Source organism: Thalassophryne amazonica, chromosome 3, assembly GCF_902500255.1.
Source record: "Thalassophryne amazonica chromosome 3, fThaAma1.1, whole genome shotgun sequence".
NCBI classification, from domain to species: Eukaryota; Metazoa; Chordata; class Actinopteri; order Batrachoidiformes; family Batrachoididae; genus Thalassophryne; species Thalassophryne amazonica.
In genome coordinates, this window is record NC_047105.1 from 120449696 (window position 1) to 120466922 (window position 17227).

General features: G+C 39.8%; 1 long non-coding RNA gene across 1 annotated transcript; it reads right to left on the bottom strand.

Moving 5' to 3' along the window:
- Positions 1 to 1076: 1076 nt before the first annotated feature.
- Positions 1077 to 13520, bottom strand: LOC117508010. The gene is made up of 3 exons (XR_004559940.1): positions 13510 to 13520; positions 13253 to 13262; positions 1077 to 1206 (listed from the first exon to the last, which is right to left on the bottom strand). It is a non-coding gene; the product is annotated as an uncharacterized LOC117508010 (long non-coding RNA).
- Positions 13521 to 17227: the final 3707 nt, after the last annotated feature.

Here is a 17227-nt window from a genome sequence, read left to right on the forward strand (position 1 = left end):
CCTGCTTGATGTCTTCTTTCAGAATCTTCAAATATCCTTCTTTCTTCATGATTCCTTCCACCTTGTGGAGATTCCCAGTTCCAGAAACACTGACGCATCCCCACTGCATAATACTCCCACCACTGAGTTTCACTGTGGGGACGGTGTTATTTGGGTTATACACCGCTCCCTTCTTTCTCCAAACATTTGTGACATCTCTATAGCCAAATACCTCTAGTTTTGTCTCATCTGACCAAAGGACACACTTCCAGTATGCATAATCTTTCTCCAGGTTGTCCTTAGCATACTTCAGTCTGGTTTGAAGGTGTCTCTTCTGCAGAAGTGGAGTTTTTCTTGGTCTGCAACTTCAAAGGCCATTACTGCCCAGGGCTGTATTGGTTGTCTTCTTTAAGATGTCATGTCATGATTTGGGTAAGTCAATCACTTGTGTTTTGGCAGTTTTCTGGGGTCTTTAGACACATCTCTCAGTAGTTTTCTTGCAGAGTCCTTAAAGCCATACTTGATCTTTACTGGGTGGCTCTCTTTGAATTTCTTGATGTAACTTCTCCCTGCATTTCTTGACACTTGGAAATGCTGTAATAACTTTGTATATCCTTCTCCTGCTTTGTGAGCTTCAACAGTTCCTTTTGTCAAGTCTAAACTGTGGTTTATTTTTTTTACATTTTCTCAAGTGACAGCTCAAACCCATATTGATGTTTTTATACTGTGTGTACATTGGAAGATACCCTCAGTTTTAATTTGATTTCACAAGCTTTGAGCATGACAAAGTTAAAGCACATAATTGAACAACAGTGGTTTCTGCTAAGGTTAAAAAAAGGGTCACTTCTTCATGGGACTAGTTTTTTTTTTTTTTTTTTAACCCTGGTAGTTTTTGGTTTTTGTGAAATTATTTTGTTATTGTATTCAAATTAAAATACATAATGTAACCATCCAAAATAAAACTAGGATGTGTGGTGGTGGTTCCACCCAGCAGCCCGTTTGGCTGGAGTTCAAGGTTTTCTTATCTTTGGAATTTCAGTTTTTGTTCTTGAAATATTCATATTTTCTGTATGCATTCATTTTGTTACATTGTCTGGGCGCCTTATGTTCCACCCCTGCATCTTCCCCTGTCAGTACTGTTTTGTATTTCAGTTGCATTCCTTCACATATTTGAGTTTCCACATTGCTTTTCTGTGTTAGTTATTATTAGTCTTTGTATTCTGGTCACTTCCTTTCCTCCTCTTCAGTTATGGTTGTTTATTGTAGTTTATTTATGTTTCTCTTGTTGTTCATTTTATTGTCATGATTAGTGTTTTCACTTGATTGATTAGTGTTTCACTTTGCACCCTCTATGGTTGTGTTTTTGCTGCACTGTGTTGTGGGATTTTTTTTTTTTTTTTTTGGTGGTGGTGACCTGAACACATTCGCATTCATAACTGTTTTGGATTGCTGGTCTACCTTTGGAACATTTTGTCACAATAAACTCGCTATGACTGATGTAACTTGATGTGTCCATGCTGCCCTGCATACTGGGGTTTGAATAGACTTTGCTACACAGACGTAACAAGGATGTTTAGAAATGGTGTAGAAAATTCCTTGGTTTGTTAAAAATCAATTGGGAACATTTTGAAGAAAATATTAATATTCATAGCGAGGCTAATACTTTTGTCCTCACCTGTACTGCTTGGCGTAGTCTCTCGGAGCACACTGCGTGTATTGCTGACAATAAGTATTCATAATTCATAAAATAAACTTGTATCTGAGTGTGCAGAACAAATTGTGCATCAGCCCTCTGATGTCTCATTTATAATGTAACATAACACACACAACAGAAATAATAATGATGCCCTTTACACCATAACTTTTGATTTGTTCAAATCCCAATGACTATTTGATAATAATTAAACATACTGTTTAAAATAAGACTTTTTTTATTCATTAAAATGTTACAATATTTTTTAAATGATGCTGATTTAACAACAGACATGAAACAAGTGTTTGTGGAAGCACAGAGACCAAGGTATTTATCTTCCAGCAAAAGGTATTTTCCTCATGTCCAAATAAGTCTACGTCCTCACACTCATGAGTCTGCTTCAAATTACGGTGTAGTCAGGCACAAAGCTGGTGTATTTATATTTCCTGGCACCAGAAAGCATTTGTAAAAGCACAGTCTAAGTTGCAGTACAGTATTTAAACAACACTAGTCAGGAAGCCTCAAGTTGCATTCCACGATGTGAGTACGCTCTGTGCAAAGCAGCATAATAGGACCATGAAATTGAATTGAACAGAGAAATTACAAGGAAATAACAACAGTAACAACAGTGGGGGGGGGACCCAAACGTTTAATAAGTGGTTTGTATCACGTTTTTCTTCCTCCCTGAAGATGGGGCTGTTGGGTGGACAAAATAGGGGATTCAGTTTTCACTGGGTGTCTGCACTATAAATATGGTTTGAAACATCAAAGTTGATCACACATGTTTAATATGCAAAACATTGTGCACTTTTTATTAATTGACCTTAGAACATACTGCAGGTGATGAGTCTTATTACATCCATTCATTTAGGAAACTGTATGTGCAGTTCATCTCAAAGCCTGAAACAGCTGCACGTACATGCCCAGCCACGCACAGCAGTCAGTGAACAGCCTTCACATCATGGCTGTATCAGGTTTTAAAGGATGCAGTATTCACAACACGTGTAAATCGGTCTTAGCAACTTCCCGCATTATACCTCCCTGCACAGGTATTCTGTCTGTGGAGATCTTTCTTGACCAGAATCCTCTCGCACTTCTCACTTACATCCACACAATGCCACAACACTGTGTACCTGGCACTCCCAGCATCCCCACTTCCCATTGCTAGGCTAAGATGATAATTCCAACCCCTTGGTGCCCCGTGTCCACGTTGGCACTCATTTTCTGCACTCTCTCCATAAGTATTTTCCAATCCTCATACAGAGGACATAGTATTGCACATTTTCCATTTGTGCCTGACCTGTTTAGACCAGATAAGTTTGGTCAGGTGCATTCAGCCTAATGTAGCTCATTACGTGCAGGTATAGCTGTCCAGTCACATAAGAACTTACATATTATCCATTGTAAGATATGCAGTGAATCTGGAAAGTATTCACAGCGCCTCACTTTTTCCACTTTTTCTCATGTTACAGCCTCATTCCAAAATGGATGAAGTTCATGTTTTCATCAAAATTCTACACACAGTACCCCATAAGAATGATGCAAAAAAGATTTTTGCAAATTTATTAAAAATAAAAAAAACAAGAAACCACATGGACGTAAGTATTCACAGCCTTTGCATGAAGCTCAGAATTGAGCTCAGGTGCAACTGTTTTCCACTGATCATCCTTGATGTTTTACAGCTTAAACCTCTGGGGCCGCCGACGTCATATACGACAGCTAGATACACGTTTTACTAAACTATAAATAACTTTTTAATGATATAAGAAGGGCAGCACGGTGACTTAGTGGTTAGCACGGTTGCCTCACAGCGAGAAGGTCGTGGGTTCAATTCCCATGGCCTTTCTGTGTGGAGTTTGCATGTTCTCCCCGTGTTTGCGTGGGTTTCCTCCAGGTGCTCCGGTTTCCTCCCACATCCAAAGACATGCGGTGGATTAGGTGGATTGGAATCTTTAAATTGTCCGTAGGTGTGCGTGTGGGTGTGTCTGTGTTTGTTTGTCTGTTTGTGGCCCTGCGGCAGACTGGCATCCTGTCCTGGGTGTACCTTGCCTCGCGCCCTATGGCTGCTGAGATAGGCTCCAACCCCCCGCAACTCTTACTTGGACTAAGCGGTGGAAGATGGATGGATGGATGGATGGATGATATAAGATAGAAACTTCCTTTTTTTTTTTGCTGAAATGCTAACTCCGCAGACTTTCGGCCAGCCATCCACCATCTTTGTACTCCTCATAGAAGCTGTGTGATGACGTGCGTGAAAATTTTTTTTCGCTTTATTTTTTTCTCTTCTTATTTCTGATTGTAAACCTTTATTACACTTATAAAACACTACTATGGTATATATATTCTGAAAATATAGGTTGTCCTGAAAAAAAGAGATACCACTTGATTGTGGGATGCAGGGTGAGCTTTTAACAGCAATAATAAAACATTTATGCCAGGCGAGTGAACTGTCCAAAAATGCCTTTGGACCCCAGAGGGTTAACTGGACTCCACCTGGGGTGAATTCAGTTGATTGGACATGATTGGGAAAAACAAACACACCTGTCTACATATAAGGTCCCACAGTTGACAGTGGTCACCTGTCTAAACTCAGTGGTGGGCACAGATAACCAAAGAATTTACTTTGATAACAAATAATCAGATAACTGAAAACTTATCTTTGATAAATATAAACCACCCAAACATGTATCGGAAGTTACAAATAACCGATAAATTCCAGTATTGTTTCTAGTATATTTGCAACTACTAATAAACTGAATTTGAGTTTTAACACCACGATCGCCTCTGGAAACATCAAAGGGACAGCAGACCCAAACAATGAGCCCACACGTCTATGTTTGAACATCCTGCTTCCTACTGGAAGTTCTTATTTACTACACAGCTTACAGTGCACAGACCCACTGAGCACTATCACCAAGCCCAAATCTCTACCAATCAGAACACTCCGGTCAGGCGGAGGTCTTGGAAAATAAAGTCATACTGACTTATGGTTTGGTGTATAAATAAAATGAATACTGATAGAATAACTCCATTAATGTCAATTCTGTCTTTTGTACAAAGTTAAAATATAACATATATCTTTTAATGTTGAATAATGCACTAATTCTGAGGTTTTGTAACAAACACAGACAGATCGCAAAGGATTCTGGGTAAAATGTACCTCTGCTAAACACTAATTGGTTCAGTCATTCACTATGTAAACCAACACGTTAATGTGACGTGGGTCGTGTGTTGGTGTTTACAGGTGTGCTTTTGTAAAATATTCCATTTTTTATTTGTAAAAACAGGCATTTTTACGGAGCCCTGGAAGTGTCATCACAACCTGTTTTGCATGTGGAGAGAATGTTCAGATGATTTTTCATTCATGTGAGAATTTTTTGGAGCGAGTTTCAGGTTAATCATGCGTCCTGCATCGTGTAGTGTACATGGAGTAACAAGCTGCGTTTAACATCTCACGACCACCTCCTGATTGCTGATCGTATGGTCCAACGAAAATCAAACCTGTTTGATATTATTCTGGTCGGCCGTCGTGAGGGTTTCCTGCTGCTGAGTGAGGGGCAACAAGCGTCCTACCGCTCGCACTGTGCATGTGCAAACACCGCGGAGCTGTCTTGTAATGTTTTTTTTTTGTCATTTTGTTTTTAAACTTTGATGTCTCCCAACGAGAGTTTTTGTAAATTAAGTTTGAAAAAACTTAACGTGATTAAAATATCATACAGTGTCTGCTCATCTTCAGGATGAATACTGCCATGAACTGCCATGAACACTACTGGCCAGTAGATGGCAGTAGAGGCCTTGAAATCTTTCCAAAACAAAATTCCAGATAATCCATGTCTGCTGCGACGTTTAAGATGCATGGACTAAACAAATGCAAATACAATAACATCTATAAACCCAGAGAATATATTCACGAGAGTTTTAGGCACTAGAGTTTAATGCTGTTGTCCGTGGAGCCTGAACAGAGTGTCTGAAATGCATTTGTCCTGTCGTGAACTTTCTGAGATTACATAATCCTACCCATAATGCACTGCTCTGCACAGCATGTCCACACTAAAACCTTAAAAATTAGCACATTACTTTAAAACTAAAACATATATCTGTTATTTTCACTTTATAAAACTTCAGACATGACAGTAATTTTAAATAACTTGCCCAAAATTAGTTTGGTTAAAAATTGAACCATAAGTTAAAAATGTATGCCTCTGGAAGACATGGGTGATATTGCCAGCATATCAGTAGGGTGTTAAATGAAACGGTTTTTCCTTTGACTTCAGAGGATAGTGTAGTTCTTCATAGTAGCAGCTGTGTTCTATTTGCAGAGGATGGAACCATACATGTGTTAGAAAACTTTAATCAGGTAGGTGCTCAACTGATTTTAAATTATAAAAATGTTTGCTGCTGTTCAGCTTTGTTTACTACATTATCAGTCTAAAAGTTATCGGACAAAAATTTATTGGAAGATAATTAGTCCGATAATGGTTTTTAAAGTTATCTAAAAAGATAATCCGATAATGAAAACATTATCTTCGATAATTATCTGTTATCGGATTATCGGAACTGTGCCCACTACTGTCTAAACTGAGCGATCAGGAAGAGAAGGGCTTTAGTCAGGGAGGTGACCAAGCAACAGATGGTCACTCTATCAGAGCTCAAGCATTCCTCTGTGGAAAAAGTGAAGCCCTGTGAATAGTTTCCAGATGCACTGTATGGCATCACAAAAGAACTATCATTGTTCAAGGCAAGAATAACAGGTTTTCAAACCCACAGTATGCTTGCTGGAAAACAAGTCAAGTCTGGGAGTATGTGCTGGTACCGCGCCTCACTGCATACACTAAACCTCAAAACCACCTTTTTTGTCTTATTTCTATGTATCTATCATTGTTGGAATGTCACAGAGACTTCCTCCAACAACCAAGAAGTTTTACCACTCGGTGGTCTCCAGCATCATCTTCTCTGCTGCAGTGTGCTGGGCCAGCAGGCTGAAGGTAGCTGACACAAACAAAAACAAACTCATGAGGAGAACTGACTTTGTCCTGAGGTCTGAGCTAGAGTCTGTCATGAAGGTGTCAGAGAGGAGGATGTTGAGGAAACTGCTCAGCATCCTGGGCGGCACCTCCCACACCCTGCATGCCACACAGATGTCCTGTCAGAACACCTTCAGCCACAGACTGAGACCACTGAGGTTCCCCACAGAACACCACAGGAGGTCTTTCCTACCACTGGCAATCATACTGTATAATTCCTCCCCCCTCTGCAGGATGAATACATAATGAACAGAGTTATTCAGTTACTCAGTTATGTACAATATTGTTGAACAGCTTGTGCAAATGTCTTAAAAAAAGACATTATTCACTGTTTACTGTCACTGCTTTGGTGCTCTGACAAAATGATTTCCTTTGGGATAAATAAAATTTATCTTATTCCTGAAATGACCAAGGCCACACTATCACCTGTCATTTACGCCCCTGGTTTAGATGATGTTTGTCTCACAGCCAATGGTAATGCCCAGAGAAGACACATGGGCCTGTCTGTATGTATGTCTCTCGCTCTCCCTGCCTGTTCAACAGGCTCACTCAGAGTGCACTTCTGCTCTGTTCCTGTCAGACTTATTCACAGAGATACTAAAGAAATACAGTCCCATAAGCCTGAAATATATACTTGCATAGACAAAGCATACTGTCACATAAAAACCACTTGGCCAAATCAGTTCTGTGGTTTGGTGAATGCACCAGTATGCTTTACCTATGTATGCTGCCAAGCGTCACCTGACCAACAGGTGGTGTTTTAGTACTTAAATATGTGTTATGTTTTGAGCACATGTACAGTTTTCACTCAAATTATGCCCTTAAAAATATATATATATATTTACACACAAACCTGGGACCTCATGTAGAAAGATTTGCATGGATTTTCTACTGAAACATGGAGTATGCAAAAGCCCAGAAACTGGTGTAAGCACAAAAAGATTCAGATTTATCAAAGTGTGCGCATGCATGGATTCAAGCATGTTCCTGTTGCACATCCCACTGAATGTGGAATTGAGCGCCCATGCAGAAGTTCCAAACTCCTCCCTTTCCATGCACATATTTAAATATGCACATGTATTTACATAGGCCTTGGGAGCTGGAGATTCTCCTCCCTGTGCAGAATGATCATGGTAAGGAAAAGAATTAAACTGAGTGTGAGCTATACATGAAGTGTAGTAAATGATACGCAGGGATATTTTATTTGACCATAATAAACCATAACCATAATAAACATGAAGTGGAAGCAACACACACGCAGTGAATGTGCCATGGCTGACCGTGTGTGACATCACATCTATACACATGGATTTACTGACAAATACTGAACACAGGGAGACAATCAGGGACTTGTTAAGAAGCTCTAGTTTCACCATCAAGATATGATGATAATAACAATAACAAAAACATATTTGAATGTGCACATGCCCAAATGTGCCCGCGTTGGTTTTAATTCAGAACAATTATGCGAAAAACTATTTGCTCATCACACATGTGCCAGATGGGGGTACGAAACATGGGGGGGGGGGTCTGGGGGTTTATGTTTAGGGTTGGGAGAAGGGGTTAAGGTTACAAATAACAAAATAAAAAACTGCATCATGGAAATGTCACTCATTTCTGTGCGCGTATGGCATCACTGTGTGCAGCGTCCTGTCTTCAGCTGATTTAGAAAGAGGCAAAAATATCTATTTCCCAAATTGTCCACAAGTGTGAGAACAACTGTCCTCTCTAGCAGAGGAATTGCAGGAATAATAGTGCGGGAACGCATTGAAGAATATGAATGTTGGCACATAAAGGAATAAAAACCACTGTGGTTCGGTCATTTTGTCCTTTAGCCATAATAGAAAAAGTTTGAGTGAGAAATGTGTGTTACTGTGAATACACACAGAACCCCTGCACACACAAACCCATTAAAATGACTCCCCATAGTGCTCCACTCTCACAGTGGCCCTCCGTGCAGCCATCGTGTGCACTCACACACATATATACATCCTCCATAATGAGGAAATTTACTAATGTATGAGTGGTGCAGCAGAAAATGGGGAGTCCCCTGTATGTGCACTGTGTGCGCTCCTCCTGGGGTTCTGGGGGCAGCAGGTGATGCTCAACCTTTTGATCAGTGTGTGTGTGTGTGTGAGACAGCAAATGGTGGGGGTCAGTGTGCGCCTACCGTTGTGAGACCTGTTGGGTGTGCGTCTGCTAAATATAGCACAGCAGTGACGCAACTTGATCAATTCAGTGAAATGCGGCTGATTTTAAAAAAAGACTGAAGCAGTTGTTGAATCAGTTTTGACACCTCTTGTTAATCATGCTCACCACCCCAAATAACTATTTGTTGTCAACCACAAATAGTCTCCACAGAAGAAGAAGGAAGACATTTCCACCACCGTAGGCTGTATATATTGTGGGACAAACCCTGCGTGGCATCACTCACTGGTTTTCTACAGATATCCCAAACGGTTGATATGAAGCTCATATCTGGGCACTGCCGCATTGCCAGCAGTGGCAGTGCTGATTGGCTACCTGTCTCTGTGAGATCAGATTTTAAGGTTCTGTTATTAGCCTATAAAATTGTTCATGGACTGGCACCAACCTACCTAGCTGATTTAATTCAACCCTACGTACCGGCCTGGGCTTTGCGCTCACAGGATGCAGGACTACTTTGTGTTCTGAGGGTGAAGAAAAAGTCTGTGGGTCAGAGAGCCTTCTCTTATTGTGCCCGTGTCTTATGGAATGGTCTCCCAGCGTCGATAAGACAGTCAGATTCTGTGGAGACATTCAAGACGAGACTTAAGACAGATTTCTTTTCTCAGTACTATGATTAGCACATTGTGCTAATATCCTTTTTAATTATTTTAATTTTTACTCCTTTATTGTGTTTTTGTGGGTTTTTTTAATCTTTAATTTATCTATTTTGATTGTTTTGTGTGAAGTGCCTTGGAGCGACACTGTTGTGAGATGGCGCTTTATAAATTGAATTGAATTAAAGGACCCACACCTTAATGATGAGACTCAACCCTTTGTTAGATACTAAACCACATATTGTGGCAAATCCAAGTTTAAAATATTGTGATAACTAAACATGTGATAACTAAACATGACACATGGTGCAAACTATTCATTTTTAAAACCCTATTAATTTAACCAATAATTTTAATCACTTTATACCAAAATAGGAGCAACTTTAACTTTTGAGCCTTGTACAAACAGAAATTGACCTTTGACATCACTTTTGCTGTTTTTACCTCATACCTCCATAGAACTCAGTCATAGATAGTCCAAACTATATGTTTTTGAAATCTTTATGATCAGACATATTATATGGTATATTTGTTAATATGACTGGAGCATTTTTAAGTTTTGACCCCATGTAATTCTCCATTGTTAACCCTCTGGGGCCAATGCTATCATATATGACAGCTAAAACCAAGCTTTACTAAATTATACATAATGTTTTAATGATATGAGATAGAAACATACTTTTTTGTTGAAAAGTTAACTCCGCAGACTTTTGAGCCAGCCATCGGCCATCTTTGTACTCCTCATAGAAGCTGTGTGATGACGTGCGCAATGTGAGTGTCCAATCGGAATTGGTTCACCGTCACATGGATTTCCAAAATACAATCGTAGGGCAGATTTACCTCACGTGAAAAGCCAAAGATCATTTTCAGGAGTGATGTGTTACTAGTTGGCCCATTTGAATAGCCCCCTGGCTGTTCCAATGAGTACATACTATTAGTACATACTCAGTGCGCCCTGTGCCATTACGCACAGTGAAAGTGAAGCAGACAGAGAGCCTCTGATGACAATCTCACGTGCTCAAACAGAGAGTGTGTAACTATCAGGATTGCTCCACTAGTTTGCAAGTGAACGTTACTGGATAACTCTGTTGCTTTCTCTGCGTAAAGCACTGTTTACCATATCAAAATAACAAAATGCATAGACCATTTTGTATATATTGTTCAAAATGTGCATTTGTGTTTATTGTTTGAACCTTTTTGTTGTACAGACTTTCACACAAGACCTCAAATTACCTTTATAAAGTGTCAAAACAGTTGTTTATTATAGTTTGCTGTGTTTTGAATAAATGTGTGTGGAAAATTATTTTTCGCTTTATTTTTTCCTTGCCTATTTTTGATTGTAAACCTTTATTACACTTATAAAACACAACAAAAAACATATATATTCTAAAAGCACAGGTTGTCCTGAAAAAAAGAGACATAAAACTTGATTGTGGGATGCAGAGAGAGCTGTTAACAGCAATAATAAAACATTTATGCCAGGTGAGTGAACTGTCCAAAAAATGCCCTCAGACCCCAAAAGAAGCAAAAGAACCAGCCATAAGCAAAGTAAAAGCAGGGGTCTACCACAGCTGACAGGACCCAAGTTGCAGACTACAAATGTGCCCCACAAGAACACAAAGTTCTTCATAATTCTAGTTTCATAATTTGGCTCTCAAAGTGCACTAAAATTGTGCATTTAAAATTATAATGTACCATTTTTTTTTTCTTTTTTGTGGAAGAGCACATCCCCGACCACCTGAGAAGACTGAAGATCCACCTGTGATATTTTCAGAAATTCCTGTGGGAAACCAACTGCACACCTTGCTGCTTCATTTCCGGAAGGAATGTGTTGTGTGGGCCGCTGAAGAGGAGGTACTGCTGGCCCACCACCACCAGAGGGTGCCCTGCCTGGAGTGCGGGCTGCAGGCACCAGAGGGCGCTGCCGCCTCACAGGAGCAGCCAAGGTGACAGCTGTCACCTATCAACCGAGACAGCTGACATCCATCAGCAGAGGGGTATATCAGCTGGACGGCATCTCCACCTCATTGCCGAGATATCGCTCTACCAAGGAGGTAACGTATCCAGCCCAACGAATTGTCTTCTGACTATTGAATACTTTTGCCTTTGCACAGAAAGAGAGAAGAACAGCAGGAGACTGTATTTTGGGATAAGTACTCGCATTCCTGCACTACAGTGTTGTTGTTGATTAGAGGTGGAGGTGGTGTTTCCACCCTACGTGTTGCTGGGTGCAGCCGCACCCACATCTGACTGTTTCTGTTCCTCGCCAGCAGTACCGGATCCGACGAGCGGAGGCAGTGGCCACCTGGGAGTTCGGGACTTGGCGGCTCCAGTATTCCCGGGGTTCGGTGGCGGAGGAAATCGGGTGGTTCCGGTTCGACTCGGACAGACGTTTCCTATCGTCGAGCCTGCCCACACGACACCATTGGAATTGGTTATAACCACAATTGTAATCTGTTGTGTTTGTTGTGCGTATTCACAACAGTAAAGCTTTGTTATTTGACTTTCTCCATTGTCCGTTCATTTGCGCCCCCTGTTGTGGGTCCGTGTTCCTACACTTACACAACAGGAATGTATGAGATTAAATGGATAACTGTCACAGGAGGTGCAACAGTCCTCTGTGCCCTCAAAATAAAATGAACTAAAACTAACAGTTGTACAACAGCCTCTGAAGAAATATGGGCAGCGAGGTGTATTACTTTTTTTTATTTATTTATTTTTTTCCAATATACTATTTCCTGTATAAACCCTGCATCAGTCTTAGAAAATAGCTCTGGTTAGGCTGTTACTCCTGATCGACTCATGGATTTTTCCTTGCAAGTCCTGTTTTTCCCTCACAACTGTAATAATCATATGTTGATCACATAGTATATGAAACCAAAGAATATAACCAAACTTGGGCAACATGTACAACATAAAACACATTACAAGGTTCTCGGATAAACTAGGCATGGCAGACAGAATACGCTTATTTTAAACTGAGTTTTCTTTAAACTGAGTTTTATTTTTTCAAATTTTGGGGTGGAATGAAACTTGCTGGTGCTGCATGTCACTGTATTCGCCTCACTACACAACCAGTCTGACTTCTTGTAACCAGACAGGGAGTACAAAAATCACCCAAGTATGCAAATGCACATGTGCTGTACAAAAGGTAACATACAGTCGTATGTGCAGACTGATGTTTAAAATCATGTAACATTCTGAACATGAACTTGTTACAAATTTGGAGATGACTGAAATCACCTTTACATAGGGGAGTGCAAAATCTCAATTCAGTGTTCAGAGAATAAACTATGAGCAAATGGAATATCTATCCCTACCAGATATCTTTCGCTCCATCCACAATGCTCAAAGGATCACACATGGCCCAGATCTTGTGACTCAAATAATCTGGATCTGATTATCAAGAACTCTAGAGCAACATTTTTTTCTTTACATAGTCCCAGCCAGAAATGAGCTCCATGGTGCCAGCCAATGAGCACAGGGCCCACTACAACATGTCGGGCCCTCAGGCAACCCTCATAAAGTCTATTTCTTAAGACGCTCTTATTTTCCCATTCCTATGGCTGGCATACTGGCATAGTATGGTACTATGTTTCCTACCCTTTTAAATTAATTTCATTAGTAAATGGAGTGGGTCACGGCCTCAACTTTATCTAAAGTCTGGGTCTTTTAGTGAAGCCCAGGGCTAGTGGCCGGCGATCACCTTAGTATTTCTTCTGTTTTTCTTGTTGCTTAATGCTGACAAATTATACCTTTATTGTACTATACCCCTTTGAGTCTGGTCTGCTTGAGGTTTCTTCCTCAATATCATCAGAGAGAGAGTTTTCCTAACCACTGCCACCTGTGTGCTTGCTCTAGGGGTGGGTAAAGTTAGACCTTACTTGTTTGAAGTGCCTTGAGGCAGCTTTGCTGTGATTTGGCGCTATATAAATGAAATAAATTAATTGTTTTGTCAGAGACATTCACACAAGTGGACTGCTGCAGGTCATTTGTAGGGCTCTGGCAGTACTCATTATGTTCCTCCTTGCACAATGGACTAGATATCTGTCCTGTTGATAGGTTAAGACCTTTGATGACCCTGTCCAGCTCTCCAGAAGTAACTGCCTGTCTCCTGGAATCTCTTTCATGCTCTTGACACTGTGCTGGGACACACAGCAAACCTTCTGGCAATGGTATATATTGATGTGCCATCCTGGAGGAGTGAATCAAAAATTTTAAAATCGATTTTAAAGTCCTGGAAATTACACTTGGAGAGAAATAAATAACACAGGCTTATACACAATAACTTGCTGTATTAAATCCACAACAGAATGACCTAAACCTATGCATAATGTGTTTCTGCTGCAACAAAACATTTCTGATCCACTGTGCCCTGGCTTCCCCTAGTGTATGAATCACAAATACTTAATTTCCTTAGCCCGTTTTGCCCCACTGGCAACAATTGTTGCTGAAGTGTATCACTGTCATTTTCTACTCACAATAAAAAATCTCAAAGGTACTAATGCAACTTTTTTCCATTTATAAAAAAATAAAAAAATCTGGGCATAAATGGGTTAAATCTGTGTCAAAATGATATGGTGCAGATGTTGCACTCTCTGAGTATCCTTCCTGTGTTTTATGTCAAACTAGTGTTGTTTCTTGCTTCCTGCAGGCCAATTTTCTTTTTCTTATACTGCTGCACCTTGGGAAGTAAGGATTATGGCTACAAACAAGCACAGTTTGTTTGTGAAGTTGTAATATTTAACACAAGCAAATACATCTTCAGCTCATTACTTACAGTGCATCCTGTATTCTCCTCCTCTGCATGTGCAAGCTGTAACTTCTACTTTGTGTTATATAATTCATTGCTGCAGTTACAATGAACTGACCGAGAGTGGGTATCCTCTCAGTGCAAGTGAACAGAAAACCCAAAGTATCTGACAGATTCATTCCAAGAAAACGTTTTTACAGAGTGAGCAGAAACTACTGGTGATCTGTTCAAAAACTGTAACAAATGACTTTTTAAAATGAACCAAAGAGGTGAGTCTCCTTTGTCAAAGATTAGTTTTTTTTAGTTCTACACTTATTTATTTATTTATTTATTTTATTTATTTATTTATTTTTATTTTTTTTACTTGCAATTGAAATGAACAAGTGACTCTTCTGACAGCAGACATTTCTAAAGGCTATTTGCTGTGTTTAAGTTCTTCTCAGCTCAGAGGTTGTGACAGGTGAGACAACTGTGGAAATTTACACTCTATACAGTTTCTTTGAATTACATCCACAGGAGCCTACAACTCCTATAGAGTTGACTGGGTGTTTTGGTGGCTTCCCTCACCAGTCTCCTTGCAGTCACACAGTTTTTGAGAACTGCCTGCTTCAAACAGATTTACCATACAGTACTATAATGTATGTATTTCTTAATGATTGGTGTACATGAATTCCATTTCATATTATTTTTTTTGGAATTGATCATGTATCCATCCCGTAACTTTGTACAGCTATGTACGAATTGTCGGACGTTCGAAGCCAGCTTGAATGATTTACACACATTTGGAGTGTAACAGCTCCTGAATCCAGGTCGACTACCCAAAGTGCAGCTCGAATACGGACACAACACAGCACGTAACATGAAAAATAAAAAGGACAAAGGATAAAAAGAACAAAGCACAAAACCCCACAATGTCAGCAAGCAGGAGAAGAGGGTGTGGCAGAGTGAGCACTGTGGTCCAGCCTGTTGAACACCTGCCATGTCACACTGTTGGGTGTTGAATGACATCCATCCCATGGACCGATTACATGTAAACTGGGGTTCCCTGACCATTGCATCGCTGCAGGGCATGTGTGATCAGATTATTATGCACGTCTGTTCATTGACGTGCACACCCACATCGGTTATTACCGGTAATAGCCACCGGTTAAGGATGGGTATCGATAAGATTTTATCGATATTGATGACATGCACAGCATGTCAACATTAATGTAATTCATAAAGAATGCAGGATGTCTTCTTTTGGGAGGAAAAAATGTTTTCGTCAATTGTAGTTTATTGTTTGTATTACAAGATTTGGAAAGAGGTGTCAATTGATTTAAAATGGTGATTCACTTTGACGCTATTAATTCCGACCAGACTCTAACTTGACTCGGCAGAGAGCGGCACAGGGTTTGGAACTGTGTGAATGGAATGGAGGACGATTCTCATTTCTTGCATGCAGCAAGACAACCATCCCAGTTAGTGACTTTAATCCACACAAAAGTGACTCATCATTGACATTTTTAAATGTCTTTGAGAGGGGTTAAGAAGCGGACTTCCCGCTTCTGAAAAGCAGCAAATCAAAAAACCAATGAAACAGCGGGTCGGAGCACTGCTTCATTGGTTCAAGCTTCAAAGCGGAGCCGCTACAGAAACTGCTGATTACAGACGGTGGCGGGGTCTGCAATCAGCATAGAGAAATTATAATTTTATGACAAGCACCCTCAAAAACAATGGCTGCTCTGAAGGACTGATAAGGGAATCATTAAACAAAAATGCTGCTGATGTCAGTAGATTCAATCATTTCTTAACGATTCTCGAAAAGAATGGGTTCTCAATACCATTCCTAGTCGCAGTGCAATATAGAGAACCCTTGTACAGTCCATATATTGGATTAAATACTAGAGGTCCAGGTCCTGGTATTAATGCACTACGGTCATTCGAATCCTCATTTGTAAATATAAAATATACTGACTGGCCCAATATTTAGTCACCCTTTTCAGCTTGTTGTAACAGCAGAGAGGAGTAAGTATATTAGTTCACAATAGAGTTCCATTCATTCTTATCAACTCTGTGATAGATCCTGAATGTGGGTATATAATAATCCAGGCAACTGTTTTCAGCAAAAGATTTACAATTGTTACACTCCAAAACATTGCAGCTGCATTTACCTATGTCCACTTGCTACCAGTTTTTTAACATAAAGAGCTCTTACAAGTTTTGCATGTTGAACTCAACTTTACAACTCAACTCAACTTGTAAAGTTGAGTTCAACATCCAAAACTTGTAAGAGCTCTTTATGTTATAGAGAGGTAGCAAGTGGACATAACTAAATGCAGATGCAATGTTTTAGAGTGTAATTTATATGCTCCCAAGAATGATGACCCAACCTTTTTACATACATTGTTTTCACAGATTTCTAATTTAACAGCTAATTCTGCGATAATCATTGGAGATGCTTTAATGTACCATTAAACCCATCTTTGACCGCTCCAGTATTCCAACAACTCTAAGACTTTCTCATTCTGTTAAAACAATAAAGGAGTATATGGAAGACTTTGGTCCGGTTGATAATTGGAGAATCAGAAACACATTAATAAAGGAATACACATTTTCCTCTCCAGTATATCAGTCTTTCTCTAGAATAGACTTGTTTCTCATGAGCAAAGCTATAACTCCAAAAATCAATACTAAAATGCATTCTATCACCATCAGCGATCATGCTCCTGTGTCACTTTCGGTGCAAATAGAATCCACTCTTAAACTGTCTCACTCATGGTACGTTGACACCTCACCTTTAAAGGACTCTGAATTTGATAAAATCACAAGGAGAGAGTGGACAGACTTTATAGAAAGAAATTATTCTCTGAGTATTTCTCCTTCTTTACTATGGGTAACAGGAAAAGCAGTAATTAGAGGAAAAAATATTTGATAACACTATGTAACAAATTTTTATTTTTGTTTTGTTCCTGGGTACACAGTGTGTTTTCCTAAC